The sequence below is a fragment of the Oncorhynchus kisutch genome, linkage group LG10 (genome assembly GCF_002021735.2).
Source record: "Oncorhynchus kisutch isolate 150728-3 linkage group LG10, Okis_V2, whole genome shotgun sequence".
Taxonomy (NCBI): domain Eukaryota; kingdom Metazoa; phylum Chordata; class Actinopteri; order Salmoniformes; family Salmonidae; genus Oncorhynchus; species Oncorhynchus kisutch.
This window is the reverse complement of record NC_034183.2, coordinates 38593697-38621288: the sequence shown is the minus strand read 5'-3', so window position 1 is coordinate 38621288 and position 27592 is coordinate 38593697. Positions and strand designations below refer to the sequence as shown.

The 27592-nt window shown below is 43.1% G+C and overlaps 1 long non-coding RNA gene across 1 annotated transcript; it reads left to right on the top strand.

The window, feature by feature from the left end:
* Positions 1-1600: 1600 nt before the first annotated feature.
* Positions 1601-5347, top strand: LOC116375738 (uncharacterized). Its single transcript, XR_004211119.1, has 3 exons — positions 1601-4008; positions 4115-4397; positions 4506-5347. It is a non-coding gene; the product is annotated as an uncharacterized LOC116375738 (long non-coding RNA).
* Positions 5348-27592: the final 22245 nt, after the last annotated feature.

Genomic DNA, 27592 nt, shown 5'->3' with positions numbered 1-27592 from the left:
ACCGACAGGATTTCTTGCACGGCCTCGGCTGTGAAATTATGAATACCCCCAAAAACGTTCAGCGGCATTCACAATGATTCCAATTTTCTTAAACTTCTTCGCTTGTGCTGTACAGTTTATGACCATTGCAATAAATAATACAATGTCCAACTTTTTAACATGCAACATATCACTGTCGCTCGGTTGAGAAGAAACCTTCACTGGTCGTGGTGGTTCTACAACCATTGCTTCTTCCCCGCCACTCGTTCCTTCCAATCTTCTCACTGCCTCCAGATAGGAAACAAGTTGGACACTCGTTACCCTCTCGACACCTCATTCTCCCTCACATGGCACTCTAAGAATTCAGGCGCATGTTCACCTCCACAGTTGCAGCATTTCACTTCATCTGGCATAAGATACTCTTCCCTTCTACACACACTTGACACATGACCAAATCTTTTACATTTATGACACTGAAGGGGCTTGTACACAAAAGCTCTTACAGGGTATCTCATGAATCCTGACGTCATATGAGAAGGGAGGGACTCTTCATAAAATAACAGTAGCATGGATGAAGTGAATTTATTTTCTCTGTCCAACATACAGGTCAGTCGACGTACACCAACCACTTCATCAATGTTTTCAGTTATATCCTCTGCCTTTATTTCTTCCGCCACCCCATAAATAACCCCCTTGATAGGCGCCCTGCAATGAAAATCCATGCAGGAAACATTCCACTCCGATATCTTTTTGAGCCTTAAAACACGATTCTTCTGCTCCACAGACACACAAAAAATCTAAATTAGACCACTTTGCGTGACTCTCACCGACTCCACACTTTCCTCCAACACATTCTAGATTTTCCTGTGGATGTTCAAATTATTTCCCAAGTAGCATTGATCCAAAACCCTGACTCCAACTAAAAATGAGTCTAGTGGTTTCCTATTTTCCAACATAGCTTTACTTCTTGTTTCCTGTTCTTTTCCACTGTAACCAACTCAATCTCAATTTCTGTACTATTATCTGCACCCGACTCACTACAAAACCTCAGTTTCCAACATCTTCCGTCCCTGACGTCACCTTCAGCTAGCTACCTGCCAGGTCCTCGGCCCATGTTGACTCAAATGCTTCCCACGGTTGTGTCAAACTGTCTGGATAGCCTTTGGGTGGTGTGCAATTATTGATACACACGGGAAACTGTTAAGTGTGGAAAAACCCACCACCATTGCAGTTCTTGACACACTCAAACTGCTGCGCCTGGCACCTACTATCGTACCCTGTTCAAAGGCACATACATCTTTTGTCTTGCCCATTCACCCCCTGAATGGCACATACACAATCCATGTCTCAATTGTCTCAAGGCTTACAAATCCTTCCTTAATCTGTCTCCTCCCCTTCATCTACACTGATTGAAGTGGATTTAACAAGTGACATCAATAAGGGATCATAGCTTTCACCTGGTCAGTCTATATCATGGAAAGAGCAGCATGTTTTGTATTCTCAGTGTATTCGCTGTATGATTTAAGAATCTGGTGTACCGACTTAACACAAAACAAGCCTGCTCCTTTTTATTGACTTTAGACATCCACATATAAAAGCCTGTGGTTTTGTAGTTATGACTTTATAATGCTTGTTTCAAGTTTACACTTGACTGAAACCTACTTTTCAGGGAGGCAGATGTCATGCCTACTCCTGCTCCCTGCTCGACATCGGCAGTCTCCTAACCACCGGTCCTGGCAACCCATATTGCGCACACCTGCTCCCCATCGTTAAGCACACCTGGACTTCATCACCACCCTGATTACTCTCACTTCATATAGCCCTCTGTAGCCTCAGTCATCAGGCAGTATTGGTTTTGGTGGCGTTCAGTACAAATCTCCTGTTTTGCATTTTCGTCATGTTTTTTTAAATGATTAAACTCACCTTCTGCTCCTGTCTCGCTGTGTATATGTTACAGATTACGCCATCTTCCAGATGGTCAAGGAACAGGGTAATATATTCCACCAACACCACGACCAGCTGGCTCTACTGGTTATGACCAGGAAGTAAGTCCTGCGTGTTCTTCACCGCCTCGACACCACCAGCGAGTTTCTCCATACCTCTGAAGGAGGGCCTCCTACCATGGGTTGTCACAGTGAGCCAGTCCCCCAGTCTACCCAGTCGTCCACCCAGGTCAAAGATGCCCGACTGTCCCTTCCAGAGAAGTATGACAGCACTCCATTTAAATACCGTGGCTTCCTACTCCAGTGCTCCCTCTATTTTGCCTATCAGGAGGGAGCCCTCACCACTGAGGTCCAAGGTTGCCACGGTCATTTCTCTGCTGACCGGATGGGTGTTGGTGTGGGCTACGGCCATCTGGAAGAGAGGAGGAGCTGGGTTCCTATGAAAGGTTCATGGCTCTGTTCAGGGTGGTCTTTCCCCATCCTCGAGAGGACAGAAAGGGAGGAGAGCGACTTTTCCAACTCCAGCAGGGTGCCCAGACCACTGTGGAGTACGCCGTCACCTTTCAGACTGTGGCAGCTTCCAGTGGATGGAATGAGCTTGCGTTCCGCACTCGACTGCGCGAAGAGGTCCAGACGGAATTGGCATGTCGGGATGACAACATATCCTTGGACGCTCTCATCGCGATGGCCATCCATCTGGATAACCTTCTTTGGGAGTGCCGGTGTCCACCTCACCACTTACCTCACTCCTTTGGCTCTCCTGAGGCAGAGTCTGAACCCATGGCGGTAGGGGCCACACACTTCTCCGTGATGTTGCCGGAGACAGCTAGGGCTCTGTTCCTATTGCGGCCAGAAGAGGCACCAGATTCAGTGGTGTCCGGTTCGTCTCCCAACCTGGGGTCCACTAGAGCAGAGGGGCGGCCCTGTGACCTTCGGTCTCCCAGGGTAGGCGTGAATATTCCATTGTCATCGTTTTCCCGCCAAACCCTTTCTGGTTCCCATTTCACTGGATGACTATCCCTCAAATGTTGTCTCTTCAGCTCTAGTGGACTCCGAAGTCGCGTGGAACTTTATCAGCCTGGCCCTCACCTCCTCCCTGAACTAAACCTCATACCCTCTCTCCTTTTCCTGTCCAAGCCCTGGATATTCGACCGTTGGGATCAGGCACAATTATGAACGTCACAGCACCACTCACCCTCCCGTGGGACCCAAGCACCAGGAAAGCCTTTCCTTCCTCATCACCGCACCTGTACACAAACTCATCCTCGGCCTTCCGTGGCTCCAACTTTGTAACCCCACCATCTCCCGGTCAAAGATGAGAATCACCGCCTGGGGACCAGGATGCCGGAGGACCTTATTTCCCGCACCCTGTGGTTCCACATCAGTGGAGGTCCTGTGAGTGTCCTCCTGCCCATCAATCGGTCCTCCCATATCATTGGCCCCATGTTTTGGGATGGAGATGTGGACATCCCCCAGAGGGAACCAGCTCCTGCCACCTGCCCTCTGGAGACCATCTACGTCCCCACGGGGGTGAGAGATTGGCTGTTGACCTGGGCACACACATCACTCGTTGCTGGACACCCAGGAATCCCCACACCATCCAATCCCTCTCCAATAAATACTGGTGGCCCACCTTGGCGCAATACGCCCCCCACTGTCAACTCTTGTTCAGCATGTACTCAATCCATCTGTCCATAGACTTTGTAATGGAAATCTCCCCCTTTCTGATGGTTTTACCACTATTCTGGTAAATCCTGCCGTTTTTACCACTATTCTGTAAATCCTGCCGTTTTATACCCCTCTCTGGTCTACCTACTTCTCTCCAGGTTGCTGAGGCACTATTCAAGCACTATGGCCTTCCTGGAGGACATCGTTTCCACCGTGGTCTCCAATTCACCTCGCGGTTCTGGAAAGCCTTTATGGAAAAGCTGGGGGCCACGGTCAACCTCACATCGGGGTACCGGCCTCAGTCTAACAGACAGGTGGAGAGGACCAACCAGGAGCTGGGGAGGTCAACCATGGTTTGAGTTTCAGGGAGGCTGGGTAGAGGGTCCAGTGTCATCCTGACATTTCGAAATGAGGACAGGTAAGTAAACCTACCCTCTATACCAAAGTACTGTACTTGCAACACTACAGTAACATTTCATATTGAAAAATCTTGCACCCTAACCATTCACATCATGTTTTAGCAGAATTGTTAGACGACCCTTCAATGGAGGAAGAAACCGTCATTTCACAGCAGAGTTGGAACAACACATTGTGAATATGTTCACTTCAAACAACAGCATACGTTTACGACAACTGCAACACCACATTATTTCTGACAACACAACATTCAGTAACATAAATGGGGTGAGTTTATCCTCACTTGGCCGTCTCCTGAAACACCATTCGATTCGTAAGAAGCAGCTCTACAGAGTACCATTTGAGCGACATTCTGACAGAGTGAAACAACTGCGCTATGAATACGTACAAGTAAGCTATACTATCCTGTCATTGGTATTGTATTCCAGTTTATTGTGCTACATATTGAGTTCTCTGTCTATTCATACTGCCATACAATAATAGTCTTGTCTGTTTCAGAGAGTTATGGAACTAGATGCTGCTGCAGAGCATCATGATTTTGTCTACGTTGATGTCGGCTTTAACCTAGCCAAAACTAGACGCAGGGGAAGAAACCTCATAGGACAACGCGCCATTGTCAATGTCCCTGGACAGCGTGGTGGCAACATCACAATGTGTGCAGCCATTAGTCAGAACGGTGTTCTTCATCATCATGACACTCTTGGTCCTTACAATACTGCCCACATTATCACCTTCCTTGTTACCCTGCATTATATCATTCCCAATGACCAGCGGAATGGGCCAGAGCAGTCCAGGTTTGTTGTCATCTGGGACAACGTATGTTTTCACCGGGCTGCTCTGGTCTGCAAATGGTTCATTGGCCATCTGCAAGTTTTGATGCTCAACCTGCTACTATATTCTCCATTTCTAAACCCAGTAGGATAGTTATTTTTGGCGTGGCATTAGAAAGTATATGATCGCCAACCCAACCAATGCATACCACTTTCCCAGGCGATGGAGGAGGCCTGTGGTGACATAGAGGGGTCATGCCAGGGTTGGATAAGCCACTCCAGACGCTACTTCCCCCGCTGTTTAGCCAGAGAGAACATTGCTTGTGATGTTGATGCGGTGCTGTGGCCAGACACAAATAAGAGACAAGATGCACCCTAATAGTTTTTTTTCTTAATAGTAAAAAGCCTATTTGATTATCTTCTACTGTATTTGTTTTGTCTGTTACTGTTCATCCTGAAATATGGATGAAAATACAATGTTTTGAGAAAGAAATACATTTTTATTTCCCCCCTTTGCATTTCTATTTATAGTGTAAATATATACTGTATATATTTGTACATGTGTGCTATGACAAACTGCCATGGTCTCCACTGCACACTGAACATGCAAAAGGCACAAGATAGTTGTGTTCTACATTTGTCACATCCCCGGTGCACAACTGAGCAAGGGGACAATTACATTAGTGTGTCTAGTTTGAGAAACAGTTGCCTCACAAGTCCCCAACTAGCAGTTTCATTAACTAGTACCCGCAAAACACCAGTCCCGAGTGAAGAGGCGACTCCGGGATGCTGGCCTTCTAGGTCAGAGTTGCAAAGAAAAAGCCATATCTCAGACTGACCAATAAAAGATTAAGATGGGGGGAAAGTACACAGACACTGGACAGAGGAACTCTGCCTAGAAGGCCAGCATCCCAGAGTTGCCTCTTCAATGTTGACGTTGAGACTGGTGTTTTACGGGTACTAAACTCAGCAAAAAAAACAATCTGAGTCAATTGGAGGTGTACCTGTGGATGTATTTCAAGGCCTACATTCCAACTCAGTGCCTCTTTGCTTGACATCATGGGAAAATCTAAAGAAATCAGCCAAGACCTCAGGAAAATAATTGTAGACCTCCACAAGTCTGATTCATTCTTGGGAGCAATTTCCAAACGCCTGAAGGTACTACGTTCATCTGTAAAAACAATAGTACACAAGTATAAACACCATGGGACCAAGCAGCAGTCATACCGCTCAGGAAGGAGACGCATTCTGTCTCCTAGAGATGAACATACTTTGGTGCGAAAAGTGCAAATCAATCCCAGAACAACAGCAAAGGACCTTGTGAAGATGCTGGAGGAAACAGGTACAAAGGTATCTATATCCTCAGTAAAAACTAGTCCTATATCGACATAACTTGAAAGGCCGCTCAGCAAGGAAGAAGCCACTGCTCCAAAGCCGCCATAAAAAAGCCAGGCTATGGTTTGCAACTGCACATGGGGACAAAGATCTTATTTTTTTGAGAATTGTCTTCTGGTCTGATGAAACAAAAATAAAACTGTTTGGCCATAATGACCATCATTATGTCTGGAGGGAAAAGGGGGAGGCTTGCAAGCCGAAGAACACCATCCAAACCGTGAAACACGGGGGTGGCAGCATCATGTTGTGGGGGTGCTTTGCTGCAGGAGGGACTGGTACCCTTCACAAAATAGATGGCATCATGAGGGAAGAAATTATGTGGATATATTGAAGCAACATCTCAGACATCAGTCAGGAGGTCAAAGCTTAGTCGCAAATGGGTCTTCCAAATGAACAATGACCCTAAGCATACTTCCAAAGTCGTGGCAAAATGGCTTAAGGACAACAAAGTCAAGGTATTGGAGTGGCCATCACAAAGCCCTAACCTCAATCCAGTAGAAGATTTGTGGGCAGAACTGAAAAAGAATGTGCGAGCAAAGAGGCCTACACCCTGACTCCATTACACCAGCTCTGTCAGGAGGAATTGGCCAAAATTCACCCAACTTATTGTGGGAAGCTTGTGGAATGCTACCCAAAATGTTTGACCCAAGTTAAACAATTTAAAGGCAATGCTACCACATACTAATTGAAAGTATGTCAACTTCTGACCGACTGGGAATGTGATGAAAGAAATAAAATATGAAATAAATCTCTCTACTATTATTCTGACATTTCACATTCTTAAAATAAAATAGTGATCCTAACTGACCTAAGACAGGGAATTTTTACTCTGATTAAATGTCCGGAATTGTGAAAAACTGAGTTTAAATGTATTTGGCTAAGGTGTATGTAAACTTCCGACTTCAACTGAATGCCCATACAAAAATATAAAATACTTAAGTATTACTTTCATAACAGAACATACTGTACATTAGAAACAACAAAGTGCACAAACAAACATGGCTAGGAATGAAAATAAATAGAAAATTATAAGTCAGGGTAATATTAAACACTCACAAAGGTAGATAAATGAAATACAAATCTTGGGTAGGCAGTTTACTGTAGAGCAGAGGGAAATTGCAGTGTAGAATTTGTCGGAAGAACCCCATAGCGTATATTTTATCTTCTCAAATTTACTAAAGTTTAAGACATCATTAAACCACACAAAATGAGGAGGAGAGGGCCATTTCAACAGAAGTTAAAGATCCATGGGAAATATGGAACTAGAAGGGAGCAAGGGTCTTTACGTTCAAGATCCAGGCAGCCTCTCGTTTTATTGTGACTTTGCCATTGTAATTGTTTGTAAGCTTGTGTAGTCGAAAATGAATTTATGATTGTATGCTATCCATTTGTTGTTTGTATGCTGTTCTTTGTATGCCATTTTAATATTTGATAATTAACCAATGATATTAGGCCACTCTTGCCCATGATTACAGACACCTGTGTCTTTTGACACTATATAAACGAGTCATTATAATGTGATTATACAATGATGAAGACAACTTGGCTGTCGAAACGTTGGTAATTACATTTTGCATCGGAGCTCCTAGAGTGTGCGGCTGTCTTTTATTTTCAAGTTTGATTTTCAAATCAGTAAACTCATCACCTAGATACTGTTCCATAAAGTGTTAATAGCTGTGAATGAAGAATTGTGAAAATAGTACATTTTATTATAGCTATAAGAAACTTTTTACAGTTGGGGATTGTGTAACAAAATGTGTCAGTGGGAGGGCCCACAGGAAGAGTGCGGAATTGAGATGTCATGTCACGGACCAAGCTTGCGCACTTGTAAATATCTAAAGAAATTACTATTCCGAGGGTGGAATTTAGCTGAGAGTTGTTGGAACGATGCCAACATGCCGCCAATATGCAAATCAGTGAATGATTTGATGCCAAGGTTGAACCAAATGGAGAAGGCTCCATCTACTAGGGATGGATGGAAAACGTGATTTCCAAGTAGAGGGGCTCTTAATGAATAGGTTTGCAAACCAAAGCGACGTCTAAACTGATTCCAGATCTTGAGAGCGTTTTTTACTATAATGTTTTTGGTATAACCTTAAGTAGCAGAGTGAATAGGGGAATGTGCCAAAGCAGCCAGTGAGGATGGTATACATGAGGAATACTCTATCTTCAACCATGCTGGATGATATCTGGGGTATCTGCACAGATCCAGTACAGAATTACACGGAAGTTGGCAGCCCAAAAGTAGAAGTGGAAATTAGGTAGGGCCATGCCCAGTAAGACTTTAGGCCTCAAAAGGCTATTTTACATGGAAATCAGAATGACTGTTCGGGACATTTAATAACATATTGTAGAGGTGGCAGCCAATCAGATTGGAGGCGTGGCTAAGCCACAAGTTATTTTTGGTCATGCGTTACCATAAATGTCCTTCTTGTTCATCATGTTAAGTTTGTACACGGCAAATTCCTTGAATATTTATGGATATTACATATTCTAATGTAATAGTAATAATATTATCATTGCTGATCACATGGTAATACAGTGGTAACTTTTATAAATGTTGGATTTGCATAGGCCTGCTAACCTCATTGAAACTACAAAACTGTCAGTGATCAACCTTAACATGTGATGACAATACAACAGAACAGATGATGACAATACAACAGAACAGATGATGACAATACAATGAGCAGGAATGACATTTACTTTAACAGCTTCCCCCCAAAAAATATATCTTAAATCCAAGCCCCTACTAAGCCACACCTCCACTCCAGAGGAACCCTGTCAAATGACCTAGTGGCCTCATGGGTGGAATGTTATTCATATTTTTCATAACTTCATAGTTAATAAACATTATTTCAAAAAACAAGCTGAAAATCTGGTGTTTCTATGTCAAACGGATTTGTTATATTTCAGTCTTCTGTGATGTATATCAAGTATAATATTGGGATAGAAACTCAAAATAGAATACATTTCAATTATATATCTGACATGGGACAGGTGTCTTCTTCTTTTTAAGCCCATAACAATGTCTGTGAGGTGTATACTTTTGTTTCAAAGTAGATTGGTTTAAGACTACCAAGAAACACACTGTGTGACGCTGATTTAGACACTGCAGTAAAAGGTTAAGGTCCTTCGAGCCACTGCTAATTCTAAGAGTGCAGGGTTGACGCTTATGTCAATACATTGCATTCAATGGGAAAAGAAGAGTGTCAACTGATAGATGCTTATGTCAATTTACTGCGTTCAATGGAAAAAGATGACTATCAATCAATTAATGCTTACATCAATACGGTGCATTTAATGGGAAAAGATGAGTGGGGGAGAGATGGGGAGGCAGAATAAGATAGATATCTTATTCTGATGCTTGAATTACTGCGAGTGATTGTAGGTTTTGACCTACTATAATAGATCCTTTCCAACCCCAAGGACTGCCAGCCTGCTTCTCCTTTCCATATGTCCCACGGTGTGTCTGTGTACAGCAAGATCAACAGTGTACATTTATCTCTGAAAGTGTAAAATGTACAACATTGTCAGTGAACATATGTCTCCCACTGTACTGGTGTTAAAATAACACTTTTGAAAGTGTTAAATATTTAACTCTGAATGTACAAAATGTACACTATTTGTAGTCCTACTGTAATGGTGTGAAAATAACACTCTGTTGCAGTGGATATTAACTTGTGGAGCTAGAGCAAGTCTTCAGGGCTCGGTCAAGGCTACTCCTCACAGGAGTATTGTTCACCAAAGTGACTAGGAGTGTGGGGGGGGGGGGGGGGTGTTCATTTCACACCTCAGGTATGGATGGAGGGGGAGAGAGGGGCTGACGTACAGTGCACCTGTGTGAGAGGCAAGGGCAAACAGTCTCAGGAGAGGACACGGTCTGTTGGTGATCCCTGCTTCCCCCTCCGTCTCTAACTCTCTCTTTCTTCACTCCTCTCCCCGACAACCGCTAATGATCGCCTGGACTCTACGCCAACACTGAAATAACTTTGGAAAATCGGATTTTCTGACTCATTAGTTGTGCTCAGTGAACCAGCCTATAGATTCTTTCCAGCTAATTTCATGAATCAAACCAGCAGGTTTCAACAGTGAGGCAATCTCTGAGCAGGGGTCAGCCACCGGACCAGGTGGTAACATTATTTACAGTGAAATGATCGAGTTGGAGGAAGGGAGAGAGAAAGAAACAGAGAAAATAAAAGGGATACTTAGTCAGTTGCACAGCTGAATGCATTCAACCAAAATGTGTCTTCCACATTTAACCACACCCCTGAGGTTGCTGTGGGCTACCTTAATCGAAATCATCAGTGCCCAGGGAGCAGTTCTTGGGGGTTAACTGCCTTGGTCAAGGGCACCACCCACTGCTCCTAACCACTGAGTGAGTGAGTGAGTGAGTGAGTGAGTGAGTGAGTGAGTGAGTGAGTGAGTGAGTGAGTGAGTGAGAGTGAGTGTGTGTGTGAGTGAGAGTGAGTGTGTGTGTGAGTGAGAGAGAGAGAGAGAAAAAAAACAGACAATCCTAAAAATCTCCTTGCAATAGAGCATGCTAGGACATATTATGTATGGTTCTATGTAGAACCCTTCTTGCCTTCCAGAATCATCAAGAACCCTTCTTCCAAAAACAGTTCTTAGAATGTTAAAGGTTGTAGGTAGAACCCCTTTCTTCCAAAAAGGGTTCTTCTGATCAAAACTGTTATTTGTAGTACCCTATCCCTCTGCAAAGAACCCTTTTGGAACCCTTTTTTCTAAGAGTGTAGAAGGTTGTTACTACAAGAGTGCAGCTAATCGCAGAGCGTATGGATATGGACATTTGGCAGCACAGTGAGACTGTGTACACTGTTTCCTAATGCAACTTAGCCTATGTAACACATCATAGCATGTACTCATAGGAGTGTTAACGATGGCCAGTTACACAGGCATTGTTGTTAGCAACATCAGGTGGTCTGTCCTTTGTCTAATGGGAAAAGGTCTTCCTGATGACCCTGTCTGTCACTGGACAGTGTACTGCCCTTACTGACACACTGTAAACCCATATACTGACAGATGAAAGATACTGCGGAGTTGCTGGGAGATACTGGGGAGTTTGGTGTATGGCATGAGGTAGGTGCCGCAGACACTTCATGTTTTTGATTTAACCGAGCTGGAAGACCAGGTGTGTTGAATTTAGGCAATCACTGAACTGATCAATTAGCTCAGTTGGTCAGGTGTGGTGCCTAGTTGGAACAAAATCCTGCAGTACCTGCGGCACTCCAGGAACAGGGTTGCCTACCCCTGCTGTAGGGGTTAGGGGTCAAGCTTTGCTCACAAATGAACATGTCTATCTATACTGAACAAAAATATAAATGCACATGCAACAATTTTACTCATCTACAGTTCAAATAAGGAAATCATTCAATTTAAATAAATTAATCTATGGATTTCACAAGACTGAGAATACACATATGCATCTGTTGGTAACAGATACCTTTAAAAAAGGTAGGGGCGTGGAACAGAAAACCAATCAGTATCTGGTGTGTCTGCCATTTGCCTCATGCAGAGTGACATCTCCTTCGCATAGAGTTGATCAGGCTGTTGATTGTGGCCTGTGGAATGTTGTAACACTCCTCTTGAATGGCTGTGCGGAGTTCCTGGATATTGGCGGGAGCTGGAACACTGTTGTACACATTGACCCAGAGCATCCCAAACATGCTTAATGGGTGACATGTCTGGTGAGTATGCAGGCCATGGAAGAACTGGGACATTTTCAGCTTCCAGGAATTTTGTACAGATCTTTGCGACATGCTGAAACATAAAGTGATGGTGGCGGATGAATGGCACAATGGGCCTCAGGATCTCGTCACTGTATCTCCGTCCATTCAAATTGGCATTGATAAAATGCAATTGTGTTCTTAGTCCGTAGCTTATGCCTGCCCATACCATAACCCCACCACCTAAATTGGGAACTCTGTTCACAATGTTGACATAAGCAAACCGCTCACCCACACAACGTCTACGGTTGTGAGGCCAGTTGGACGTACTGCCAAATTCTCTAAAACAATGTTGGAGGCGCCTTATGGTAGAGAAATTAACATTCAATTCTATGGCAACAGCTCTGGTGGACATTCCTGCAGTCAGCATGCCAATTGCATACTCCCTCAAAACTTGAGACACCTGTGACATTGTGTTGTGCAACAAAACAACAGAGTGGCCTTTTATTGTCCCCAGCACAAGGTGCACCTGTGTAATGATCATGCCATTTAATCAGCTTTTTGATATGCCACACCTGTCATGAGGATTCATTGTCTTGGCAAAGGAGAAATGCTCACTAACGGGGATGTAAGCACATTTGTGCACACAATTTGAGAGGAATAAGATTTTTTGTGCATATGGAACATTTCTGGAGTACTATTTCAGCTCATGAAACATGGGACCAACACTTTACATGTTGAGTTTATACTTTTTTTTTAAGTGTATGTCAATCTGTTACAAACATGCAAGAAAAAATGATGTAAACCAGGTCATCACTTTATGTCTGGTCACAGTATTCACAGTGTTACAGTGCAGTGAAGCGTCTTGCTGGATGACCCTCTGGCCTTTGGTTACAGGAAGCCATTTTGAAACGCCTGTGTTACGGGGTAGAATGAGAGCTGGATCCACCCATGCAGACCTACAGACATCTCTCACCAGCCATAGAACAGGGTCGGTGGAGGGGTGGGCAGGGGTTGGAGCTGGTGTATTAGATTCCACCTACATTCCATGATTCAACAACATGGGTTTGTCACCGAAGCCCTCATTAAATGAAGAGGAGACGGAGGACTTGGGTGATTAAAACCCATGATAAAAAAATCAGTGTCAGCTGGGTCATTCCACCAATTAGGTGCCGTTTGAATTTTGTAAAACATTTTGTCATTCATTCTGTCATAATGAGCACATTCAACTTAATAAAAAACATATTTTCCCATCTAAAAAAAATACTGTAGTAAGTGCCCAATAAGTGCCAAATAAAGTAAGAAGGTTGACAAATTAGTCTTAAATCAGCCATGTGACAGGGGGAATGGAAGCTTGTTGTGTGCAACAGGGAGGGGCAAATGAATGCAAGCTTCACAAAATGTTTTGCTAAAACATTTCTAGCCTGTCTATATATGGGTAACAGGGTTGACGTGTTATGTTCGATCAGCTCAGTTTTCCACCACAAAAGAGGAGAACCAGCTCGCCAGCTTATACACTATGATTTGACTATTAGATGTTCAATATTTATTCTGAAAAATATATTTGAGAAGGAATAGTTTCATCATATTAAAACGAGAGCTCAGTTTACGTAACATGGTTGACCTTAAAATGAGTGACAGGGTTTTATTTAACTTAAAATAAATAATTAATCACATGAAATAAATAATAATCTTCAGAAATGACTTTGTCAAAGCAACAAAATAACTAGGACTTTACAATGATGGAAAAAAACTGGAGAAATGTTTTTTTGTTTTTGTGGGCTACATTCATCCTAGAAGTCACAGAGGATGCTAAGAGGAACAAATCAAAATTCAGAATTTTTGAACTTTAGCCAAACAACAAATCAGACAAAATCTGATTTAAATAATTGTACATGTGGTCTATATTAAAAGGCACTTCATTTAATATAACAGGCTTTTACAATTCAATACTTGTGCACAATTTCTACTTAAAATTTCAGAGGGATGCATAAGGCACTAATTTCATGGAACGACCCAGCTACCTGTGCTGAAATGTGTGCTAGCAGTAGCATAACGGAGGTTTGAGCAGGGAAAGGGGAGGACGTTCTAAGATATTTACTGTGCCTTCAGAAAGTATTCATACACCTTGACTTATTCAACATTTTATGTTGCAGACTGAATTCAACATTGATTATCATTTTTTCGCACCCATCTATACACAATACATCACAATGACAAAGTGAAAGTGTTTTTATACATTTTCGCTAATTTATTGAAAATTAAATACAGAAATATCTCATTTACATAATTATTCACACCCAAAGTTAATCCTTTGTAGAAGCACCTTTAGCAGCGATTGGTGAATTCTTTTTGGGTACGTTTTCTTAGAGCTTTTATTCTTATTCTTAAAACAATTATTCAAGCTCTGACAAATTGGTTGTTGATCATTGTTAGACAACCATTTTCAAGTCGTGCCATAGATTTTCAAGTAGATTTAAGTCAAAGCTTTAGCTCAGCCACTCAGGAACATTCACTATCTTCTTGGTAAGCAACTACAGTGTAGTTTTGGCAGGTTATTGTCCTGCTGAAAGGTCAATTTATCTCCCAGTGTCTGGTGGGAAGCAGGCTGAATCAGGTTTTCCTCTAGGATTTTGCCGGGCCACTCAAGGACATTCAGAGACTTGTTCCGAAGCCACTCCTGCGTTGTCTTGCCTGTGTTCTTAGGGTCGTTGTCCTGTTGGAAGGTGAACCTTCACCCCAGTCTGTGGTCCTGAGCGCTCTGGAGCAGGATTTCATCAAGGATCTCGCTGTACTTTGCTCCGTTCATCTTTCCCTCGTTACTGACTAGTCTCCAGTCCCTGCCGCTGAAAAACATCCCCACAGCATGATGCTGCCACCACCATGATTCAACAAAGGGATGGTGCCAGGTTTCCTCCAGACATGACACTTGGCAAAGAGTTCAATTTTGGTTTCATCAAGCCAGAGAATCTTGCTTCTCATGGCCTGAGAGTCCTTTAGGTACCTTTTGGCAAACTGTCCCCAGTCCACCTGGCCATGCTGCTGCTCCAGTTCCAACTGTTCTGCCTGCGGCTATGGAACCCGGACCTGTTCACCGGATGTACTACCTGTCCCAGACCTGCTGTTTTCAACTCTCTAGAGACAGCAGGTGCAGTAGAGATACTCTGAATGATCGGCTATGAAAAGCCAACTGACATTTACTCCTGAGTTGCTGACCTGTTGCACCCTCGACATCCACTGTGATTATTATTATTTGACCCTGCTGGTCATCTATGAACATTTGAACATGTTGACCATGTTCTGTTATAATTTTCACCCGGCACAGCCAGAAGAGGACTGGCCACCCCTCATAGCCTGGTTCCTCTCTAGGTTTTTCCTAGCCACCGTGATTCTCTCTAGGTTTTTTCTAGCCTCTCTCTAGGTTTTTCGTAGCCACCGTACCTCTACACCTGCATTGCTTGTTGTTTGGGGTTTTAGACTGGGGTTCTGTACAGCACTTTGAGATATCAGCTGATGTAAGAAGGGCTTTTTAAATACATTTAATTCCATTTGAAGAGGGCTGTCATGAGGAGTGGTTTTTGTCCGGCCACTCTACCATAATTGCCTGATGGTGGTCCTTCTGGAAGGTTCTCCAATTTCCACAGAGGAACTCTGGAGCTCTGTCAGTGACCATCGGGTTCTTGGTCACCTCCCTAGGAAGAGTCTTGGTGGTTCCAAACTTCTTCCATTTAAGAATGATGGCGGCCACTGTGTTCTTGGCGACCGTCCATGCTGCAGACATTTTTTGGTACCCTTCCTCAGATCTGTGCCTCGACACAATCCTGTCTCGGAGCTCTACAGACAATTCCTTCGACCTCATGGCTCGGTTTTTGCTCTGACATGCACTGTCAACTGTGGGACCTTATATAGACAGATGTGTGCCTTTCCAAATCATGTCCAATACAACAAATTTACAATAGGTGGACTCTAATCAAGTTGTAGAAACATCTCAAGGATGATCAATGGAAAGAGGATGCACCTGAGCTCAATTTCGAGTCTCATAGCAAGGGTGAATACATAGGGTCTGAATACTTACGTAAATAAGGTATTTATTTTTTATTTTAGGATAAGGCTGTAACGAATGCACTGTATATACATGTACCTTTTAATGTGCATATGCAGCTATCATTGTCTTGTTTCTGTTTGTACCTTTGTTCAACCATTATCTGTTACCTATTACACTGTCTGAAGCCTACAAAGACCAAAGAGAAAGAAATCTATTCAATAAAAGGTCAAAAGGCTATACCCTCTCCCTCATGTTTTTACAGACCCTCCATTGTGGCAACTCTCAATATATATATTTTTTTTTCAGGTGGCCAAATATAACTATCTGAAAGCCAATAAGCCACGTCTCCAATCTTTTGCTCGGCTTCCGCCGCTACAACACATTTAAAAAAGGTTCAAAATGTAACCCCTCCCATCACGAAAAGATTCCTGTTTGAACCTTAACAAGAGCTCCACTAATAACTGTTTGAGAGTGGTTCCTCAAGGAACCTTTTTGACCTAAAAAGGTTCCCACACAGTGGCAATCTTTGTATCCCTTTTTCTCCCCAATTTCGTGGTTTCCAATTGATAGTTAGTCTTGTCCTATCGCTGCAACTCCCGTACGGACTCGGGAGAGGCGACGGTCGAGAGGCGTGCGTCCTCCGAAACACAACCCAGCCAAGCCACACTGCTTCTTGACACAACGCCCGCTTAACCCGGAAGCCAGCCGCACCAATGTGTTAGAGGAAACACCGTACACCTGGCGACCGTGTCAGCGTGCATTGCGCCCAGCCCGCCACAGGAGTCGCTAGTGCACGATGGGACAGGAACATCCCCGCCGGCCAAATCCTCCCCTAACCCGGGTGACCCTGGGCCAATTGTGCACTGCCCATGGCTCTCCCGGTCTCGACCGGCTGCGACTGAGCCTGGACTCAAACCAGGATCTCTAGTGGCACAGCTAGCACTGTGATGCAGTGCCTTAGACCACTGTGCCACTCGGGAGATGGTGGTAATCTTCTGAACACCATACGGTTCTTCGAGGCTCGTTAACTTTTAAGAGTGTATGGGAAGTAATGTCTCAGTAGAATTCACCCTGACTCTTTGTTTTTCTTTGTCTCTCTGTCATCCATTATTTTGGTTCTATGTTTCTTGGAACAAGGGGACAAGAGTGCAGCACAGACAGACAGATATAGCATTGCGAAAGAGGAGGGATCAAGTCGCTAGCTGTCGCTATGCTGTAAATATCTGGAGCAGAATTAGAAGGGACCAGAGTGACAACAGGCCACCTCTCTCTGGCATGACGGCATGGTTATTTACAGCTGAAACTCCTCTACAGTAAGCACTAACTACACACTGGGAAGTTTCCATCCAAAGGGACTCTGTGACATGTTTTCCAGTGATTCATTGCATGGACGTCCTGACAAGCCATACAATTTGCATCAGCTCAGTAAATAACCATGTTTCTTTGAGGTGCATTCCTCCAAATTGGTTCCCATGATGGCTCTTAACAAAATGAGTGTAAACCCCACTGATAGACTCCTCAGGCGGATGTGGGGAAAACATAATGACTAATGGGCTGGATGTGTTTTAGACTGTTCTATAATGCCACAGGCTACTCTGTTTGAAATTGCTCACAGATCTTGTTGCACGATTACGGTCTGGATGAACATGCATTATCCGCCTTGAGAAATCTAGTTTGTCTCTGTGTGTGACTGTTTTTGTAGTTGGAATATGTCTGTTTACAGTTTTTGTGTGCGTGCGTACTGTACTGTGTGTGTGTGCCATCTTTTTGTGTGGATCAGTTCAGATTACTCTCATGCTATGCCAGCTGTTAGTTATTTTGTGTGATGGTCTCATGGAAAGCTCATAATGAGAAGCAATTAAAGTATTTATATTCTAATGCTATTTTCTTGTGATGCACTGGCCTCACTATGGGTCCATATCATCCTTCATAGGACATGTGCTTATTGTACGTTACAACTCTGGTATTACTGGCCTAACCATGTCCTGCTTGACCAGCCTATTGTTTGGGTGTCTGTCAAGCCAGTCTTCACTGGAGCAGATCCAGAATCTCTCCCTCTCTCTACCTCCCTCCCCATTCTTTCACTCTTTCTAGACTGTGTCAGGGTTTTTGCCCCCGGAAAGTATTCACACACCTTGACTTTTTCCACTTTTTGTTACAGCCTGAATTTAAAATTGGTTCAATTTAGATTTTGTCACTGGCCTACACACAATACCCCATAATGTCGAAGTGGAATTGTTTTTCATTTGACTAATTCATTAAAAAAAATACAAATCTGTCATGAGTCAAGTATTCAACCCCTCTTTTGCAAACTTATTTAAGTTTTAGATTAAAAAAAATGTGCTTAACAAGTCAGGCAATAACTCTGTGTGCAATTAGTGTGTGCCATGATATTTTGAAAGACTACCTCATTTCTGTAGCCCACAAATACAATTATCTGTAAGGTCCCTCAGTCGAGCAGTGAATTGCTAGATTGGTTTAAGAAATTGAATATCCCTTTGAGCATGGTGAAAATATGAATTACACTTTGGCTGGTGTATCAATGCATACAGTCACTACAAAGATACAAGCTTCCTTCTTAACTCAGTTTCCGGAGAGGAAGAACCGCTCAGGGATTTCACCATGGGGCCAATGATGACTTTTAAAAAGAGTTTAATGGCACATGAGGTGATGGTGGTTCTGTGTGGTGTTGTGTTAGGGATAGTCTGACTCTTTAACCTGTGTTCCAACCAACAGAACAGGTGGCAGGGCCATGACTCACTGGCCAGCCGGGCCACAGGGAAGCAGAGGGACGTTATTTCCTATTTTAGCCCATGTCGCTGACACCAGCAACGCAGCCAGGACCGCTGCCTTAACGGGCACAGTAACCAAGGGGACTTATAGTTGGGGTGACAGACAATGGAGTAAAGGTGCTTGACTCTACCCACGGTCAAAAAACGTAAAGCGATTGAACGGGATCTTAATCTCAACAGATTTGGAATGATTCATAACCTATCATATGAATTACAACATCATACTAATTTTGCAGGACACAACATATTATATGACATGGATGATGTAGTACACAATTCTCAGGGAACCGTTTTGACTCAAGACTATTTCCAAACTACTAGCTGAAATCATACAAAACCATTATTACGCATCTTTAAAGTGACACTATAGGACATAAGGTAGGATCGGTGGCGATTTTAGCATGTAAATATTGGTGGGGCAAAGAAATGTATGTGGGATGCATGCCAGCAAACCCACTACACAACACAACATAACACTAAACAATACATTACTAGCACTATAATGCTGCCAAATGGTGCCCAAAAACGGTTAGGGCCTACATAAAGCTGTCCCAACACCTTACCACTTACCATTCAGCCTCATTTACTGCCTTTAAAAAAAACATATCTGGTATGGCTGACTTGCTTAAACAAATGTAGTTTCTACTGACAATTGAGATGTACACATCTCACATCTCATCTCAATTGAGATGTTCACACTCATTCCTCTAGTGAATCATAAAGCATGTCACAGACAGACCCAATGTAACACTCTGAAGACAACAAACGCTATCTCCTCTCTTCTTTCCGGTCATAACGTGCAGGCTTGTTTACGTGTTGCTGTGTGTTTTGTTGCCAACCTTACTTTGCTACCTGACAACTTTACGTTTTTTACTTTTTAATTAGCGTTTATATTTTTTGTTTTTCCCTGACTCAACTTTTTTTTCATTCAACTTTTTCACTCCGGACGCTTTATCTGGACGTGGTTCGTCAGGACTTCCAACAGCCGAAGCTAAGTAGTAACATTAACATAATGCCTTCGTTGTACTCATAATATACAGGAGGTGCCTCGACCTAGGTTTGGCAAAACTTACGGCGAGGATAGCTGTGCTGCGAGCCCAGCTTCAGACGCAATCGTTAGGCAAGGGTAATTTCAGTGTAGGAAAGGATGAAACAGCTCCTGTGCCACCAGTAAGTACAGATAGTAACTTTAGGACAACTTTCTCATGGTTTCTGGAGGGAAATACTGTAGGAATGCTCAACCAGTGCCGCTCATTCAGCCGACAGAAACTTTCAACCGGTTTTCCCCATTAAGCAACAAGTCGGCTAGCCTTCTCTTGTCTCTGCTCCTCCCGTTACGGGGTCTGAGACGCCAAAGCTTCCCACCATTAGCTCTGACAAATTGAAAACTCTAGTCATTGGTGACTCCATTACCTGCAGTATTAGACTTAAAACGAATCATCCAGCGATCATACACTGTTTACCAGGGGGCAGGGCTACCGACGTTAAGGCTAATCTGAAGATGGTGCTGGCTAAAGCTAAAACTGGTGAGTGTAGAGAGTATAGAGATATTGTTATCCACGTCGGCACCAACGATGTTAGGATGAAACAGTCAGAGGTCATCAAGCGCAACATAGCTTCAGCGTGTAAATCAGCTAGAAAGATGTGTCGGCGACGAGTAATTGTCTCTGGCCCCCTCCCAGTTAGGGGGAGTGATGAGCTCTACAGCAGAGTCGCACAACTCAATCGCTGGTTGAAAACTGTTTTCTGTCCCTCCCAAAAGATAGAATTTGTAGATAATTGGGACTCTTTCTGGGACTCACCCACAAACAGGACCAAGCCTGACCTGCTGAGGAGTGACGGACTCCATCCTAGCTGGAGGGGTGCTCTCAACTTATCTACCAACATAGACAGGGCTCTAACTCCTCTAGCTCCACAATGAAATAGGGTGCAGGCCAGGCAGCAGGCTGTTAGCCAGCCTGCCAGCTTAGTGGAGTCTGCCACTAGCACAGTCAGTGTAGTCAGCTCAGCTATCCCCATTGAGACCGTGTCTGTGCCTCGACCTAGGTTGGGCAAAACTAAACATGGCGGTGTTCGCCTTAGCAATCTCACTAGGATAAAGACCTCCTCCATTCCTGTCATTATTGAAAGAGATCGTGATACCTCACATCTCAAAATAGGGCTACTTAATGTTAGATCCCTTACTTCAAAGGCAATTATAGTCAATGAACAATTATAGTCATCATCTTGATGTGATTGGCCTGACTGAAACATGGCTTAAGCCTGATGAATTTACAGTGTTAAATGAGGCCTCACCTGCTGGCTACACTAGTGACCGTATCCCCCGCGCATCCCGCAAAGGCGGAGGTGTTGCTAACATTTACGATAGGGATGTTGTCCTCTTTTGAGCTTCTAGTCATGAAATCTATGCAGCCTACTCAATCACTTTTTATAGCTACTGTTTACAGGCCTCCTGGGCCATATACAGCGTTCCTCATTGAGTTCCCTGAATTCCTATCGGACCTTGTAGTCATAGCAGATAATATTCACATTTTTGGTGACTTTAATATTCACATGGAAAAGTCCACAGACCCACTCCAAAAGGCTTTCGGAGCCATCATCGACTCATTGGGTTTTGTCCAACATGTCTCTGGACCTACTCACTGTCACAGTCATACTCTGAACCTAGTTTTGTCCCATGGAATAAATGTTGTGGATCTTAATGTTTTTCCTCATAATCCTGGACTATCGGACCACCATTTTATTACGTTTGCAATTGCAACAAATAATCTGCTCAGACCCCAACCAAGGAACATCAAAAGTCGTGCTATAAATTCACAGACAACTCAAAGATTCCTTGATGTCCTTCCAAATTCCCTCTGTCTACCCAAGGACGTCAGAGGACAAAAATCAGTTAACCACCTAACTGAGGAACTCAATTTAACCTTGCGCACTACCCTAGATGCAGTTCCACCCCTAAAAACTAAAAACATTTGTCATAAGAAACTAGCTCCCTGGTATACAGAAAATACCCGAGCTCTGAAGCAAGCTTCCAGAAAATTGGAACGGAAATGGTGCCATTCCAAACTGGAAGTCTTCCGACTAGCTTGGAAAGACAGTACCGTGCAGTATCGAAGAGCCCTTACTGTCAGGATTTGGCCAGGATTGTTCCGGATGCTAGAATCCTGACTAGAACCAAAGAATCTGATCATATTACTCCAGCGCTAGCCTCCCTACACTGGCTTCCTGTCAAGCCAAGGGCTGATTTCAAGGTTTTACTGCTAATCTACAAAGCATTACATGGGCTTGCTCCTACCTATCTCTCTGATTTGGTTCTGCCGTACATACCTTCAACTGTTCTGTCTGTGATTATTATTATTTGACCATGTTTGTCATTTATGAACATTTGAACATCTTGGCCATGTTCTGTTATAATCTCCACCCGGCACAGCCAGAAGAGGACTGGCCACCCCTCATAGCCTGGTTCCTCTCTAGGTTTCTTCCTAGGTTTTGGCCTTTTCTAGGGAGTTTTTCCTAGCCACCGTGCTTCTACACCTGCATTGCTTGCTGTTTGGGGTTTTAGGCTGGGTTTCTGTACAGCACTTTGAGATATCAGCTGATGTACGAAGGGCTATATAAATACATTTAATTTGACTTGATTTGATACACACAAGATGCAGGCCTCCTAATTGTCCCTAGAATTTCTAAGCAAACAGCTGGAGGCAGGGCTTTCTCCGATAGAGCTCAATTTTTATGGAATGGTCTGCCTACCCATGTGAGAGACGCAAACTCGGTCTCAACCTTTAAGTCTTTACTGAAGACTCATCTCTTCAGTGGGTCATATGATTCAGTGTAGTCTGGCCCAGGAGTGTGAAGGTGAACGGAAAGGCTCTGGAGCAACGAACCGCCCTTGCTGTCTCTGCCTGGCCGGTTCCCCTCTTTCCACTGGGATTCTCTGCCTCTAGCCCTATTACAGGGGCTGAGTCACTGGCTTACTGGTGCTCTTTCATGGCGTCCCTAGGAGGGGTGCGTCACTTGAGTGGGTTGAGTCACAGACGTGATCTTCCTGTCTGGGTTTCCCCCCCCCCTCCCATGTGTCGGGGGGCTAGGGTCAGTTTGTTATATCTGGAGTACTTCTCCTGTCTTATCCAGTGTCCTGTGTGAATTTAAGTATGCTCTCTCTAATTCTCTCTTTCTCTCGGAGGACCATGCCTCAGGACTACCTGGCATGATGACTCCTTACTGTCCCCAGTCCACCTGGCCGTGCTGCTGCTCCAGATTCAACTGTTCTGTCTGTGATTATTATTATTTGACAATGTTTGTCATTTATGAACATTTGAACATCTTGGCCATGTTCTGTTATAATCTCCACCCGGCACAGCCAGAAGAGGACTGGCCACCCCTCATAGCCTGGTTCCTCTCTAGGTTTCTTCCTAGGTTTTGGCCTTTCTAGGGAGTTTTTCCTAGCCACCGTGCTTCTACACCTGCATTGCTTGCTGTTTGGGGTTTTAGGCTGGGTACAGCACTTTGAGATATCAGCTGATGTACGAAGGGCTATATAAATACATTTAATTTGACTTGATTTGATATACACTATGGCATAAGGGGACAACGGATAAGAGGCAATCTGTAATTTTGATTAAGACAATGAGCGAAATAGGACGGATGTACTCAATGTAACTATTTGTTCAGAACATTATTAGGGTGAGGCACATGGACTACTAAGAGCTTATTTCACAACATGTACTTAGTATTACTTAGCTGCAATATACATATCTCATTGGCATATTACATCATTTGTCCAGCGGCATACAATACATTTTTGGACTCACCTTGTATTGCTGTGCCCACTTGAACAGGAAGGTGACGCGGCGGTCCTTCATGGGCAAATTTTGTCATCAAAGTCTGTCATTCTCTAGATTTATGGTGCTTGTAAGACAACTGGGAACACTGGGGGGAAAAAAGTCTAATCATGATGACGTCAGTGATCTTCAGGTTGTAGGTCTAGAAAGAGGCCCGATTTTCAGATTTTACAATTCCGTGTTTGATGAAGTTCTAAACGTATTTTCCCAGTTTGCGATATCCAACTTGTTGTGTAATGTTTATGTCCAATGGCCAATGAGCACTGATACGTTTTATCTATAATTTCTCTTCATTATTTCTCTTCATATGACAAGGATTAAAACGGATTTGCCATTAGATTAACTTGATTCATGATGATGACTGCTAGCTTGCTAGCTAAGATTTTGAAAGTATGATGTTGACATGATCAGTCCAATCAAAGCTACTGTAGATATAACGTGATTTGACGTAATTTTATCTGTGTCCAATGACCTTGAGACTTCTTGGATGTGCACTTCTCCCCGTAGACTTGGCGGTGACATAGTGTCCCCATGAGTGACAGAACACTGGGCCAATCACGATGCAACTCTACATATTTTCTGCTGGCTTGCCCCACCACCACCCACACAGAAAGCACTGAGCTAGTGCCACGAATATTACCGAAGGTGGCTCCCCTTCTTGTTCAGGTGGCGCTCGGCGCTCGTCGTCGCCGGTCTACTAGTTGCCACCGATCCTTTGTTCCGTGTTCGTTTGGTTTTGTCTAATTTGGTTTCACCTGTTCATTGTTTGGTTGTTAGAGTGGGGTTATTTAGTTTGTTTAGCCCGCTTCTGTTTGTGCGGGCTTGTTCTTCTGTATTTGTGAGAGGTGTTAGTGTTTTGTTGGGTTTTCTCGCTGTCCTGGTATTTCACATAAGGGTACTATTTTGTTTTATAGTTACGCCTGTGCTGGGTATACTATTTTGTTCCTGTGATTTTTGGACATTAAAGCGTGTTTTCCCGCATCCTTTCCTCTCTGCGCCTGACTCCACACCCATTCACTCATTGAGCGTTACAGCTAGGCTGAAACACCTGCATTTGGAGCTCCCTTACTCAAGAAAACAAAAAAAGAGACCATGTTTGTATGCGGCTTAATTAACTCAATGATATATATATAATTTTCCATTGTTTGCAAATTGATATGTGACACGCTTTAATGCCAAAATAACATGCGAACCAGGCAAGCACCCTCTCCCCCAAAAATACAGCAAAAAATATATATATTTTTTTGCAAAAAATGTGGGGCTCAAAAACAGGTGGCTCTGCCCCACCTTCCCTGAATGACGGGTCGCCACCGGACAGGACATGCAACATACTGAGCCTGAGGGTAATGATCTATGTAATGTCAGACAGTATTTCAGCAGTTAACTCAAGCCGCCTTGCTGCCTGACATTTGCAAAGGGATTAACTGGCAGTGTTCGCATAATAGTAATTTTAAATATATTTTAGTAACTATTTATGATCCATAAAGCCAGAGTTAAGGGCTATTATTCTTCTGCGTTGCATCTGATTATCGTGACCTACTTAAACATTATTAACGACTTTCCATGACATGTTTAAAATGCATATATGATGATGAATGTTTCATTGTTGTAATTTCACCAAAGATGATGTTTGAAGTTTGTTTCTTTTTTTCCTTTTTCTCTCCCTCTCTTTTCTCTTCCTGGATGTTGTCTTGGTAACCAGGCAGCATCTGCAGCAGGCCCCCTCCTGTAGCTGCAGTACATTTACCCCCTCGGAGACTGGTAGCAATTTTCTGAGCAGTTGTTGCTAATCTTCAGTAGAACACAAAGTTTTGCATTTATTCTCTAAATGATAAATGTCTGCTTTCCTTTGCTGGCCATTAGAAGTCTAGAGTGTACGCACTTGGGCTTCACATAGCAACAAGCCTGACGGCAGTTTCGCATAGAGGTAGAAAGCTAGGCTAGCAGACTGGCTAGCAGACTTGAAGGCTGGCTAGCAGACTTGAAGGCAGGCTAGCAGACTTGAAGGCAGGCTAGCAGAGGTGAAATAGTTCCACTCCACTTTAAGAGCGGGAGTGGCAGTGGAGTGCTGGTGTGAACTCTCCCTTGGGGTGGGACTTTCACTAATGAAAGAGGGGCCTGAGGGGCCTGTAGTGATGCCCCCTCCCCACCGGCCAGATGGGCAGTATTGAAATACTTTAATTTGTATTTTCAAAATACAAAATACTTTTATATACCTTTTTTCTTTATAGCAGTTAATATTTTGGTGCCCCCCTTTTACCCTGCTTTGTGTCAGAAGTCTAATAGAACTATGGTGTGGTAAAGGCATCTATTAAATTAATGAAATATAAATGTACAATATATGTAAAAAAATGTACAATTCCAAAGCATGCTGAGTGTTATTCTAATGAGCGCCACCCTGAAGCAATATTGTGCTTTGCCGTTAATTTTGGTTTGTTCATTTTCACATATACATTCACATTTTGATCATTTAGCAGACACGCTTATCCAGAGTGACTTGCTCAACTAAGGTGGTTAAACAACATATGGTACAGTCAAGTAAACATTTTTGTAACCATCACTGAGAATGTTGTTGTTGTTCGGCCGGCTACTTGCAAATGTATTTATATATTTTAAAACACAAGAATATATGTATTTTAATGAAATACATCACAAAATAAAAGTATATTTTGTAGTTTATTTTTGATGCGTTGATCTGTATTTTGTAATTGTATTTTTGCGGTTTTTAACCATTCCTGCCACTTGAATTTAGCTGCTGTCTCCTGTTGTCAGGCTGATGAACCCCTGCAGTAAGTTCCTGCAGTAATAATACAATTGTATTCTATTTCTCATTATAGTGGAGAGAAGTAGACTCACTTTGGAGTTTAACTCTCAATATGGCTCAATGCGATTTAGTTGTAACATTTTATTCTGCACAAATCATATATTATGTAGGTCATACCAAAGCAAAGTCAAATTTCCCAGCATGCACTAATCAACACCTCACGGCACAACACCTCTCCCCTATTTGACCTAGATAGTTTGTGTATGTATGGTATGTGTGCTGTTTTGAAATGTATGTAGTTCTGTCCTTGTCTATTAAATGTTCGCCATGTTCAGCATGACCCTTTGGAAGGCAGGATGTGGCAGTGACATCAGCACTAATGCAGCCATGAAGAAAACACTTGTTCAGCATGGTCCAAAGTGGACTTAATGAGTGAGACAGCTTCTATCCGCAACCCAGCATGGTCTCAGAAAGTCCTTAAGCAGTCAGTATTCCCTAAGATGAAATAAAAGGTGTTGAGTCTGTCATGCTGCTGCCTCCTTCTCATAACTCTTAGCCATGTCTGTCGTCCACTGAAGTCATCTGTCCGTGTACTGTAAGCCTGGTATTGTTTTACGATCCCCATTAGCTGTAGCGAAAGCCGCAGCTACTCTTCCTGGGATCCACACAAAATATGAAACATGATACAATACAGAACATTAATAGACAGGAACAGCTCAAGGACAGCACTACATACATTTAAAAACAGCACACATACCATACATACACAAAATATCTAGGTCAAATAGGGGAGATGCGTTGTGCCGTGAGGTGTTGATTAGTGCATGCTGGGAAAGGTAACTTGGCTTTGGTATGACCTTCATAATATATGATTTGTGCAGAATAAAATATACAACTAAATCGCACTGAGGCATATTGAGAGTCAAACTCCAAAGTGAGTCTACTTAGTTGTTTCTTTTCACTGGTAACCAGTCTTCGTTTTGTTTTTTCCACCTGCAAAATCAGTAATAAGTAAAATAATTCTGATTGGCAATGTGTTGTCTAATAACTACTGGAATCCAGCCTGAGTTGGGAAATCCAACAATTGCTACTGCTATTCACCCACATTCTGCATTCAGAATGACTGCAAAGGTTAGTAAATAACATTTTTGAAAAAAAGTAAAAGATGTAAACTGGAACTGCCATTTCAGTAATGGGTGCAGTAAATCCAACTAACCCATTTTGATTAGTTTAGAATTGTTCTTTTACATCGTTGTGTAGTATAACATCAATTAATTAATTTATGTAATCAATC